The sequence below is a fragment of the Henckelia pumila genome, chromosome 2, assembly GCF_033568475.1.
Source record: "Henckelia pumila isolate YLH828 chromosome 2, ASM3356847v2, whole genome shotgun sequence".
In the NCBI taxonomy this organism is placed as follows: Eukaryota; Viridiplantae; Streptophyta; class Magnoliopsida; order Lamiales; family Gesneriaceae; genus Henckelia; species Henckelia pumila.
In genome coordinates this window covers 19,274,054-19,286,861 of record NC_133121.1, presented here as the reverse complement: position 1 = coordinate 19,286,861, position 12,808 = coordinate 19,274,054, and positions in this window count along the sequence as shown.

The following is a 12,808-nucleotide window of genomic DNA, read 5'->3' as shown; positions in this document are numbered from 1 at the left end:
CCTTTTTTCTCATCTCCTCTTTCAAGATTTGTACAGTAAAACTCAACCATGGACGAGGAAGGCGACTGGAGAGAAAGCTGACTCCGTGATAAAAATTATACGGTAAATCATCTCCTTGTATTTTTTTCTAGTTGATACGATCTGACCTTGCGATTTTCTCCTGTCCTCTATTTCACGATTTCTACATTAAATCCCTAGCCTCTCGGAAAACGAAGGTGTTGAAGATGAATCTGAATACCTTGAATTAATATTTGTAATCCCAGTAAGCATGACAATGTTTCTGTAGTTTTCCTAGATTTGATTTTTCACATTATGCCTCGTGATTTTGATTCAATTTTCTTGATGCGTATAGGTAGATTTATGTAATTGATTTTGTTGTTTTGAATGCTGCTTTGATTGTTCGAATCAAAGCAGCAGTAGCAATGAAACTATTAGAAATTCTCTTTCGTGTTATTTTTTTTAATTGAATTAGAGATTCCGTTAATATAATCTATGTTTGTGGTTGAATTTTTTGGATTGGAAATTAATGTGAGCTAAGTGGTGTTTTTTTAAGAAAAAAAATTAAAGTGTTATTGATTCAATTACACAATTTGATAAATTGCATTGTGTGGTTGTTAAAGGGTCGGAGGAAATAGGTGATTGATTTATTTATTGCATTCAAACTCCTTGTGTGGTGTGTTGATTAATTTAATGTTGCACTTGCGATTTCATATTTTCCTCGTATTTTGCAAAACATTTGCGGAATAAAAATTGGTTGTTGGATGAAGATAATGATCATTGGTGGTTATATTTTTTAGCTGTATATTCTTCTTGGGTGTCGTTGGTCAATGTGTCGCTCTTTGATCAGGGGCTAAATTTATGTGATTTATTTTGTAGGTTATCGATATAATTTGTGTTATTATGCTATCGTTCAAGAAGGCTGGAAGATCCAAGTGTGTTAACAAAGACAGTTAATTCCTTTGATAATTACATATTTTAGTTGGTAGAAGTTGTAAATAGTTTTCTGCAATTGTCAATATAAAAGTGAGCTAACAGAAGATATGAAATTGAAAAATTGATGATTAATCACAATCATAAAATATAAGATGGTGTTCAGTCCTTATAATACATTTTATTCGTTTTGTTTGTTTATATTTGAATTTCGTTTAAGCTAAAAATTATGGTTATCATCTTTTTTTCAAGTTTATGTGCATTTTTTGTTTATTTTGTTGAAGTTTATTTTTCAAACCATTGTTTGTTTGATCGATTTTTTCTTGTAGTTTATTGTACTAAAAAATGGCATAATTTACTCTACATTCATGTTTTTACTTATCTTCTCAAAAAAAGAAATGTAGTGCTACGCTCGAGACGATGATGAAGCATGGAAATACGGAAAAGATTGCACGATGAATAGTGTTAGAACGCGGATTGCGAAAACCATATTATCCAAAAAACATGGTTTGTTTAGTAAAGATCCATGAACTTTAAAATTTGTATTGCTGGATATGTTTATGGTAGAAAACATTTTGAGTTAGTATATGTGTACCCCTTCAGAATTAATATGTGTTGGTGTCCAGGACAATGTGCCTATTGCGTTAATATTGCATTTTGATATTCTGATGACTGAGTTTATTTGTGTTTTTTTACAAACACAACTTAATATATTATAGGTTGTGGAAATTGTGATTTGCATCTAATAGGAACAAATTAGTTAACAAAAATTGTTGTTATAAAACAGCTGAATATTGGCATAATTTAGTCCAATACTGGCATAAACTTGATCCAATTCAGCATATATCGAGGCGATTCGAGCATATATATTTGAGAAAAAGATGTTCTAATCTTTCAAAGTATTTTGTCTCCTAGAAAAATGATAGTGGTGAAAATATAACTCTTATTGTAAGTATTGCATTATTGTACCTTTGTCATTATGTGATGCAATTAGTTTACTATTACAATAATTCAATTTGTGTCCAGGTTGAATTTTTGTTAGGATACTTGAGGATTTTCAAGGATGTTGACCTTGCCAATTACAACGTGGGATTCCCAAAGTGTAGAAACCAAGGGATTAATTCCGATTGTGGTGTGTTTACTTGCATATGGACGGAGTGCAATGCTCGCGATGACCTCCTTTTACATGGAATTATCAGACTGATTGCAACTTAGATGGTACAAGGCACACGTTGCTGCAACCATCCTAAATGACGAATATGGGTTGATGAAAATGGATTTAGGCAAATGAGAATGGAGTGGACAATTAGTTTTGGTGTATTTTGTACTGTATTTTGATCGAATGGATAATTGTCTTGATGAAGTTTGTATTGTATTTTGGCAGAACGGATGTGTAATTTTCATTTATTGAATCGCTAATATGTGTCGGTTGACTAGATATGGTTGTTAACACTTATAAATTGATTACATCACACTTTTATACAAAATTTGACAATAAATGATACTTCACATAACCAATGTTATACTACATTTACCTGTTAATGTACCACGAGTCAATACAACTGGTATTAAGTTTTTGATCTAGCACCAAAATATTATACCAAGTCAAACCAATTTTATACTACACTTGTCTACTAATGTACTACGAATTAGTACATCTAGTACAATGTTTTTCAATACACACCAACACCACCATGGTAAATATGTATGGAAGATACCAAATTTAACATAAACTCATACCGCAAATAGTCTCTATTATACTTCCTTTTTCATCTATTGTACTACAGATTAATATAACTAGTACTGCGTTTCTGACCACGAACCAACACCATCATGATAAACATGTTGGAAGATGTACCAAATTTAACAACATATAATATTGCAAATAGCCTCCATTATACCTCATTTTCCATATATTATACTACTGGATAATATAACCACTAATGCGTTTCTGACCGCACACCAACACCACCATGGTAAACATGTATAGAAGATATATCAAATTTAACATAAACTCATACCGCAAACAGTCTCTATTGTACTTCCATTTTCATACTGTACTACTGATCAATATAACTAGTACTGCATTTCTTACCACGAACCAACACCACCATAGTAAATGTGTATGGAAGATGTAAAAAATTTAAAAACACATAATACCTCAAATAGCCTCTATTATACCTCATTTTCCATATAATGTACTACCGGACAATATAACCAGTACTGGGTTTATGACCACGCACTAACACCACCATGGTAAACATGTATGGAAGATGTACCAAATTTAACAACACATAATACCGCAAATAGCCCCTATTATACCACATTTTCCATATATTATACTACTGGGTTCTAAAACCGATACTGCGTTTTTGACTGCGCACCAACACCACCATAGTAACATGTATGGAAGATGTAAAAAATTTAACAAACCATCATACCACAAATAGTCTCCATTATACTTTATTTTTGATCTATTGTACTACTGGTCAATATAACCGGTACTACGTCTGACCACACACCAACATCACCATTGATGTTACAAAATTAGGACATTAGATGCATACATAAGGTTGTTTTAACCATAGATGTTACAAACATATACAATGGATACATATACATGTGTTTGTTAATCACCATACATGCTGTCAAATTAGACATTAGAATGCATAAACATGTGATAATCATTATTGATGCTACAAAATTAGACATTTGATTTGTAAACATGTGTTGATCACCATTGATGTTACAAAATTAGGACATTGGATGCATACATAATGTTTTTTTAACCATAGATGTTACAAACATATATAATAGATACATATACATGTGTTTGTTAATCACCATATATGCTACCAAATTAGCCATTTCATGCATAAACATGTGCCAAATCATCATTGATGCTATAAAATTAGACAATTTATGCATAAACATGTGTTTATGCATTCTAATGTCTAATTTAGTAGCATATATGATTATTAACAAACAAATGTATATGTATCCATTGTAAATGTTTGTAACATCTATGGTTAAAATAATTCTATCTATTCCTAAAATGTCCTGATTTTGTATCATCAATGGTGATTAACAAATGTTTTCACATCAAATGTCTAATTTTGTAGTATAAATCAAAATACTTTAGCTTGAAAATGAAGTGGTCAGCAACGCAGTACCATTTATATCTATATGTAGTACTTTAGCTAGGAAATAAAGTATAATAGCGTCTAACTGTGGTATGAAAATGTGTTAAATTTGGTACATCCTCTATACATGTTTTACATTGTGGTGTTGGTGCATGGTCAGAAACATAGTACCATTTGTATTGATACATAGTACCTTTGCTTAAAATTTAAGTATAATAACGTCTAATCGTGGTATGAGAATTTGTTAGATTTAGTACATCTTCCATACATATTTTACATTGTGGCGTTGGTGCGTGGTCAGAAACACAGTACCATTTATATATAAACTTAGTACTTTAGCTAGCAAATAAAGTATAATAACCTCAAATTGTGGTGTTTGTGCATGGTTCAGAAACGCAGTATTATTTGTATTGATACGTAGTACGTTTACTTGAAAATGAAGCATAATAACCTCTAATTATGGTATGAAAATCTGTTAAATTTAGTACAAATTTCATACATATTTTACATTGTGGTGTTGGTGCGTGATCAGAAACGCAATATTATTTGTAATGATACGTAGTACTTTTGCTTGAAAATGAAGTATAATAACATCTAATTGTGGTATGAGAATTTTTTAAATTTGGTACATCTTTCATACATGTTTTACATTGTGGTGCTGGTACGTGATCAGAAACGCAGTTCCATTTGTAACTATACGTAGTACTTTTGCTTGAAAATGAAGTATAATAGCGTCTAATTGTGGTATGAAAATTTGTTAAATTTGGTACATCTTTCATATATGTTTTATATTGTGGTGTTGATACGTGATCAGAAACGCAGTACTATTTGTAATGATACGTAGTACTTTTGCTTGAAATGAAGTATAATACTATGTCTAATTGTGGTATGAGAATTTGTTAAATTTGATACAACTTCCATACATGTTTTACATTTGGACATTTTTATAATAACTTAACTTTTGCACAATTTAGTCCAATACTGGCATACACTTAATCCAATTCATCATATATCGAGGCAATTGGAGCATATATATTTGGGAAAAAGATGTGCTAATCTTTCAAAATCTTTTGTCTCCTAGAAGAATGATAGTGGTGGAAATATAACTGTTCTTGTGATTTGTATTTAATAGGAACACAATTATTTTAAAATAAATTTTTAATATAGATTAATTTTAACACATTTTAATCTAATACTGGCATAATATCGATCCAATTCAGCATATATCGAAGTGATTCGAGCATATATATTTGGGAGAAAAGATGTGCTCCTCTTTCAAAATATTATGTCTCTTAGAAGAATAATAGTGATGAAAATATAACTCTTCTTGTGATTTGTATCTAATAAGAATAAAATTATTTTAAAATAATTTTCGGTATAAAATAACTTAACTTGGACAAATATAAGTCCAATACTGGCATAAACTTAATCCAGTTCAGCATACATCGAGGCGATTCGAGCATATATATTTGGGAAAAAGATGTGCTAATCTTTCAAAGTATTTTCTCCTAGAAGAATGATAGTGATGGAAATAGCGACATAATCTTAATTCATTTCGGCATATATCACGGACTAATTACGATTGATTTAAAAAAAATTTGTGCTTATAAAAATTTTGGCATAATCTCCTCGTAAATAGGACATCCCGAAAAACTCAGACATCAGTGTATATAAAAATAATTCAAACTATGACCTTAACAATTTAAAATATTACACCAACAAGTGCCGACCAGACATGAAAATTAAATGAAACATCTAATAAACAGTTGAGTATATGACTTACCACCACACAAATACATGGCTTACCACTCAACAAAATACAATAAAATCAAAGTGAGTCTCTCAAAAGGACCAAGGGAATGATGCATCACCAATACTTTCGCGAGATCAAGTAAACCTTCTTGTAGACGTGGTTTTGCAAAGTCTGTGATCTACCATTTGCCTTTCCCTATGACATTAGAAAATAAATTAGTATTTTTTTTTCAAATAAATCATAATATATCAAAACAAAATTATAGGATCATAATATTACTTGTACGCCAAGCTACTAAAAACTATGTTAACAAAACATAATCTTCATTAACAAATTGGAAAAATTGATTAAACATTGACCAAATCTGATAAACATTTTTACAAACTACAAGAACAATATAACAACAAAATTATAATATATACAACTAAAAAGAAAGTGTCAAATCGACAATATATTACAACAATCACCAACAAAAAAATCACAAATAAATTTGAGCAAAATACACAACAACCAACAGCTGGAAAAAATAAGGAATTCGAAGTACAATTACCAGCAAACAAATAACATGAAGATTAATCAAACAAATATAAGTTTCAACCTTAAACCAACACAAACTAAAAAGAATCCAAATATGTTCTAGTGTTAAAGATTTATCTTTTTTCTTAACTTTCTAATTATTTCATTACAAAAAAATCTTGATAAGTAAGAAATACTTGTTCAAAACCAATTTTTAGGAATCATTTCATAAATATAATAACACATATTAATTATCATTGATTCATAAACAATAAGTTCACAAAATAATAGCAGTAAACCGAGATTAAAAACCAACTTGAACTCAAGAAATTCAAACCATCTAATCTTCTCTATAATCATAAAAATTGAAAAAATGGAATCAATGACACTTCAATTTTTCTTTTTTAAAAAAACATCGATTAGCTTACATTAATTTCCAATACAAAAAATATATCCAGAAACATAGATTATATTAACGGAATCTCTAATTCAATTCAAATAAAAAAAATACCACCAAAGAGAATTTCAATAGGATCATTGATGTCGTTGCTTTGATTCGAACAATCAAAGCATCTTTGATTCGAACAATCAAAGCAACATTCAAAACAACAAAATCAATTACATCAATCTACATATACACATCAAGAAAATTGAATCAAAATCATGAGGCATAATGTGAAAAATCAAATCTAGGAAAACTACAGAAACATTGGCATGCTTACTGGGATTACAAATATTAATTCAAGGTTTTCATATTCATCTTCAGCACCTTCGTTGTCCGAGAGGCTAGGGATTTAATGTAGAAATCGTGAAATAGAGGAGAGGAGAAAATCGCAAGGTAAGATCGTATCAACTAGAAAAAATACAAGGATATGATTTACCTTATAATTTTTATCACGGGGTCAGCTTTCTCTCTAGTCGCCTTCCTCGTCCATGGTGGAGTTTTACTGTACAAATCTTGAAAGAGGAGATGAGAAAAGAGGTGAAAAACGTTAAGGGAAGAGGTCACTTCCTCTTCGGTGGCCTTCGTCGTCCATGGTTGGGGTTTTACAGTCAAAATCGTGTAAGAGAAGATAAGAAAATAGGTGAAAAATAATAATAATAATTATTATTTTTTAGAGAAGGTGAAAAATAAAATTGCTTGTGAGAAAATAGGTTAAAAACAAACGGGATGAGAAAATATGTGAAGGGAAGAGAGAGAAGGTGAAATACACGTGATTGTGTTGACCAGAGAGTTAAAAGAAATAAATTTTGAGGTTCAGGGAGTGCAGTACTAAATTGAAGGGCATGGGGGCTGATCTCTAAGTTGGGTTTGGTAATAGGGATTTATCTCCAAATATCCGTTAAGAAAAATGGGTTGTATTAAAAATTAATGGGAAAAAGGGACGACTTTTGACTAATTTTTAAGAAATTGCCAAAATAAAGTCATAACATTTCTTCTTTTTTTAAAAAATAAAAATTCAAGGTTCAGCGAAAATCCTTGATGTAGTTTTAGGTAATATCCCATTTTGGCTTTATATAATGAGTTATGTTATATGTACAATAAATATTACAAGTATGATTATACATTATACTTTTAAAATTAAAAAATTATCTTAAATACACTTTAATCGAAATCACGCTTTTAAAATTCCAAAAATAATATATAATTGTGTGTGTACATATAATATTTTTTTCTTACGTAATAAGTTTTGGAGGCGGAAGAAGAAAAAGCATCTTCTGTTTGAGAAACTGATGTGTTTGGCTTGAGACAAGAACGTAGGAAGAATTAGACGGAAGGTGGTAGAGGGGTATTTTTGGTAATAGAAAAATAGACAATGACACCAAACAGTTTTTATATGGTGCTTAGATTTAATAATATAGTAAAGAAGTAAATATAGTAAAGATAAATATATATATAGACACACACACACACACCGAGTTTTCAAGAAAATACCAAATCCGGACAGCACTTGTTCACAAGTGTAGACCGAAAATTTTAATAATATTTTTAATGATTTGTGGCGAAGATATGACTGAAATTATGGGCGTGTCAATGTCGGCCTTCGGGTCTGGGTGTCCCGACAAACTATAACGGGCATGTGGATGTCGCCATGTCGGCCTTCGGGCCGGGGTGCCCGAACAAACCTGGATCTTTGTATGCTTGATCAAGCGCTTATGACTGATGAGGCAGGAGTTTCTGAGCCACATGTCATGAAATAAATGTTGAGGATCTTATTTGAGGAGTTACATGAGGATTTGAGGTTGAGGAACGTTTGTTTAAAAGTTGACTGTTTAATTGTTAAATATTTTCGAAATTTGATATGAATTATTTGTTATTTTTTAAAACTACTTGATGGGCCTCTTGCTCACTATATATCATCGATGCAGATGATGAAAATTAATTGGTGCTAACTGGCGAGGAAGGTGGTCCGGATCGGAGTTGAGGGACACTTATCCGAGCCATTAAGTTTTCCACGATTCAGTTTAAGTTTATGCCTACTTATGTTTATTCGGATGCATTATTTTGAGAATTATATGTGTTGGATTTTTAAATATGCATTATTTCAAGAATAATTAAATGTTTATTTCAAAATTTATTCTTCAATGTTAGGTTTTCGAACACTTGAGAATTTTACCCTGAAACTATTGGAAGTTGATTTTTATGTTTATTTTTTAATGAGTTACCTTTATTTTTTGAAGATTTGCTAGATTAAAATTTGTTTAGAGTCTGCTTTAAGTTTATAAATTTTAAAAACTAATTTTAAGAAATTTCCGGTGGATTATATGTTAATGTTTGAATCGTTTAATTTCGATTCTTGAATATTTTTATTTATTGTAGAGGATTTCAAATTTGAAAGGTTACGTTTATGTCATTGTTGAATCCGATATTTTGGTGATAACAAACAACAACTCATTGTATAGGAATGTGCTGCCAACCATTGTATTTCAGGAACCTACTACAACTTCTACCGAAAGCTTGTCAACCGCCTTTGCTCTCGACCGGCTGAAGTCACAAGCCTATCAACTGGCTATCAAGACCAGCAGAGGATAAATCTATCTACCGGAAGCTTGTCAACCGCCTTTATCTCTCGACCGGTTGAAGTCACAAGCTTATCGACTGGTTATTCAAACCAGCAGAGGACAAATATCTCTACCGGTAGAATGCCAACTGCCTATCTAGATATCTCGAGACAAGTACCTATGACAAGATGTTCTTTGCAGGATCTTTTATTAAAAGAAGAACCGGCGTTTCAGAAGATTTGTTGACTCCTGCAAATCAAGACAACAGGTTGTACCAAAATGGCAAAAACACAGAATGACTGCAGATAAAGCATTCGACCGTTTATTCCAGTTTTGGACCCTGGAAGTTGTCTGCAGTGTACGATCCTCATGCAGAATCATCAATGCATTTATGAGCATTAAATGTGCATTCAATGCAGCATCAGAACGTTCAAAATAAAGACGTTGATGATTGACCTATATAAAGGGAAGATTGCTCAAACAACAACCACAAGTGATACAAGACAACGAAGAGAGACAAGCAACTCAGAAAAATTTCAATCACTTGACTAATATCAGAAGTCCTCATCTGATATACTTGAGCACACTTACAAGATCAATCATCTGCTGCTCAAATAAACCCTCGTCTACAGTTCACATATCTGATCGTCAAGGATCATTCTAGGGTTTTCAAGCCTCTCGACCGCTCTGCAGTCTGAGAAGCTCAACTCAACTATACTCAGTGTTGAAGAGACTTGAAGCTGCTCTGAAAGCTTCCACCAGTCCGATAAGAACTGAGAATATTATCTGTGTAAATCTAGGAGTTTCGGATTAGGCATTGGATAAGTCCTAAGTCTGAAGTGGGTGTATTACAAGACGTTGTAATAACCAAAGTCTTCTAGTGAATTCCTTCCTAAGTGGAAGAAGGGGAGACGTAGAAGGATTAAGCCTTCGAACTTCCATAAAATCGTGCTTTAGCATTTACTGCCATTTATCTTACATCCTGCTCATACATTGCATTATAAACTTTGCATCACTAAAACCTCTGAACTATTTCCGCACTATTTAAGTTGTTCAAAACGTTTTAGAAGTTGAGAAAACTGATTAAGTGAACTAAACCTCACTTGATCATTTTAAAGAAGAAAAAGAAAAGTTTCAGAGTGTATTCACCCCCCCTCTACCCTCTGAACCGATCCCAACAAGTGGTATCAGAGCGGGTTCTTTTCTCAACTGCTGATCTGAAGTTTTCAAATCATGACTTCTTTCAACAGAATTCCTATGTTTTCTAAAGAAAAGTATGATGATTGGAAAATTCGCATGCAGGCACATCTTGCAGCACAGGATGATGACATGCTATATGTCATAACAGACGGTCCTATCAAAATTATGAAGGTCAACCCAGCTCTAGCCGATGGTGCAGGACAAATGATTGAGAAACCAAGAGCTGAGTGGACCACTGAGGACAAAAAGAAGGCCAATCTTGACAATGTGGCCCGGGACATCCTATACAAAACACTGGACAAGAATATGTTCAGCAAAATCAAGTCATGTTCCACAGCAAAGGAGATTTGGGAGAAGCTCACTCAGCTGTGTGAAGGGAATGACCAGACAAAGGAAAACAAGCTCACTCTGGCCATTCAAAAATATGACAACGCCAAAATGAAGCCAGGGGAAACCATGGCTGAATTTGATGAACGGTTCAGTAGTATCATCTGTGATCTTACTGCTTTAGGTAAAACTTATACTAACCGAGAAATTGCTGTGAAGGTTATGAGAGCTCTGCCCAAAGAATGGGAGATCAAGACAGTGGCCATGAGAGAGTCAAAAGACTTGAGCAAGGTTGAACTGCATGATCTCTTTGCTGATCTCAAAGCCTACGAGTTCGAGCTCAACATGAGAACAGAAGATGAACCATCCACATCTCAACCAACCAAGGCCTTAACCTCAACCGTGATACGTCCACCGGTCGAGGAACCTCCAAAGAGATCAGCTGAGCAAATCAGCAATGAAGCCATGACACTCTTTGTCAAGAAATTTGGTAAATTTATGCGTAAAAACAATTCTAAATTTAAAAATTATCATAAATCGGACCATACAAACGATGGTCCTACTTGTTTTAACTGTGGAAAGCCAGGCCATTTCATTGCAGACTGCACCAAGCCTAAGAACAATGATCAGAAGCAATTCTCCGAAAGAAGAAGGGGTAAGGAGGATAAAAGGACGTTTAGAAAAGGAAAAGACCAAAGGGTTCTAGTAGCAGATGAAAGCAAAAGCAAGTGGGCTGAGTCTGACTCTGACAACTCCAATACCGGAAGCTCTTCAGATGACAGCGATGATGAAAAAGTGGAATGCCTTATGGCCGACATCGAAGAAGAAGCTGAGGAGGTATTTGACTTTGGCTCACCTGAATTTACTCACAGTGATTTAGTTACTGCTTTACACGAAATGGCTAATGAATACAAAGCATTATCCAAGGAGTTCGAGGAAGTAAAGGCAGAAAGAGCTAATCTAAAAGATAAGTCAAGCAAATCAAGCTGCATGCAGCAAAAAGAGCTTGATGGTCTTAAGGTCAAGCTAAGTCTGCTGGCTACTGAGAACGACACCTTGAAAAGAGTATTCCAAGCTACCTTGATTGAAAATAAAAAACTACTTGAAACCATTAAGGCTTGGAATAAATCTTCGGTAACCATTGACAAGATTCAAGAAATCCAAAGACCGGTACATGATAAAACCGGTCTAGGGTTTGGAACAAATGAACAGTCTATGGAATCCTGTATTCAGTCAAGCCTGGACAAAGGCAATCTTAACAAAATAAGATTTGTCAGGTCCAGCACGATATATGAACACGATGAGTGCAGCTTTGACAAAAATCAGAAAGTATCGAACGAACGAAGCTCTAAGCATAAAGGGCTGGGATATGTGGATCCCCAGACCTCCAATCAAAGAGGAACTTGGATCAAACCAAAACCTAATGAAAGAAGAAAGGAAAACCAATCTAATTTCAAAAGGCCATGGAATGAGTCTAACTACTCTAAGAAAATATGGTCAAAGGAGAAGCCTTACCAGTACTTTAATTGCAGGCCAGTTCAAAAGAGGTACATGCTAACTGATGAAAATAAAAAAGGCAAGCAGCACACAGCAACCTCACAAGCACACACATTTACTGCCTATCAACCGCACAGATTTCTGGACACACACACGGGCAAACCTGTAAGGGTGTTCCAGGTGTGGGTCCCGAAAGGGCTAATCCGACCTGGACCCTACTAGATATGGGTACCAAAAGTTCTTCACTCTTTGCAGGTACTAAAAGTCCAAACGGGCGAGAAAACCACTTCTATCAAGGACACTACCTGGTATTTAGATAGCGGTTGCTCACGACACATGACAGGGAATCCAGAACTTCTAACAGAAGTGGTGTTGTGCAAAGGACCAAAGATCAGCTTTGGAGACAACTCCAAAGGTAAAACCGTGGGTAAGGGTAAGA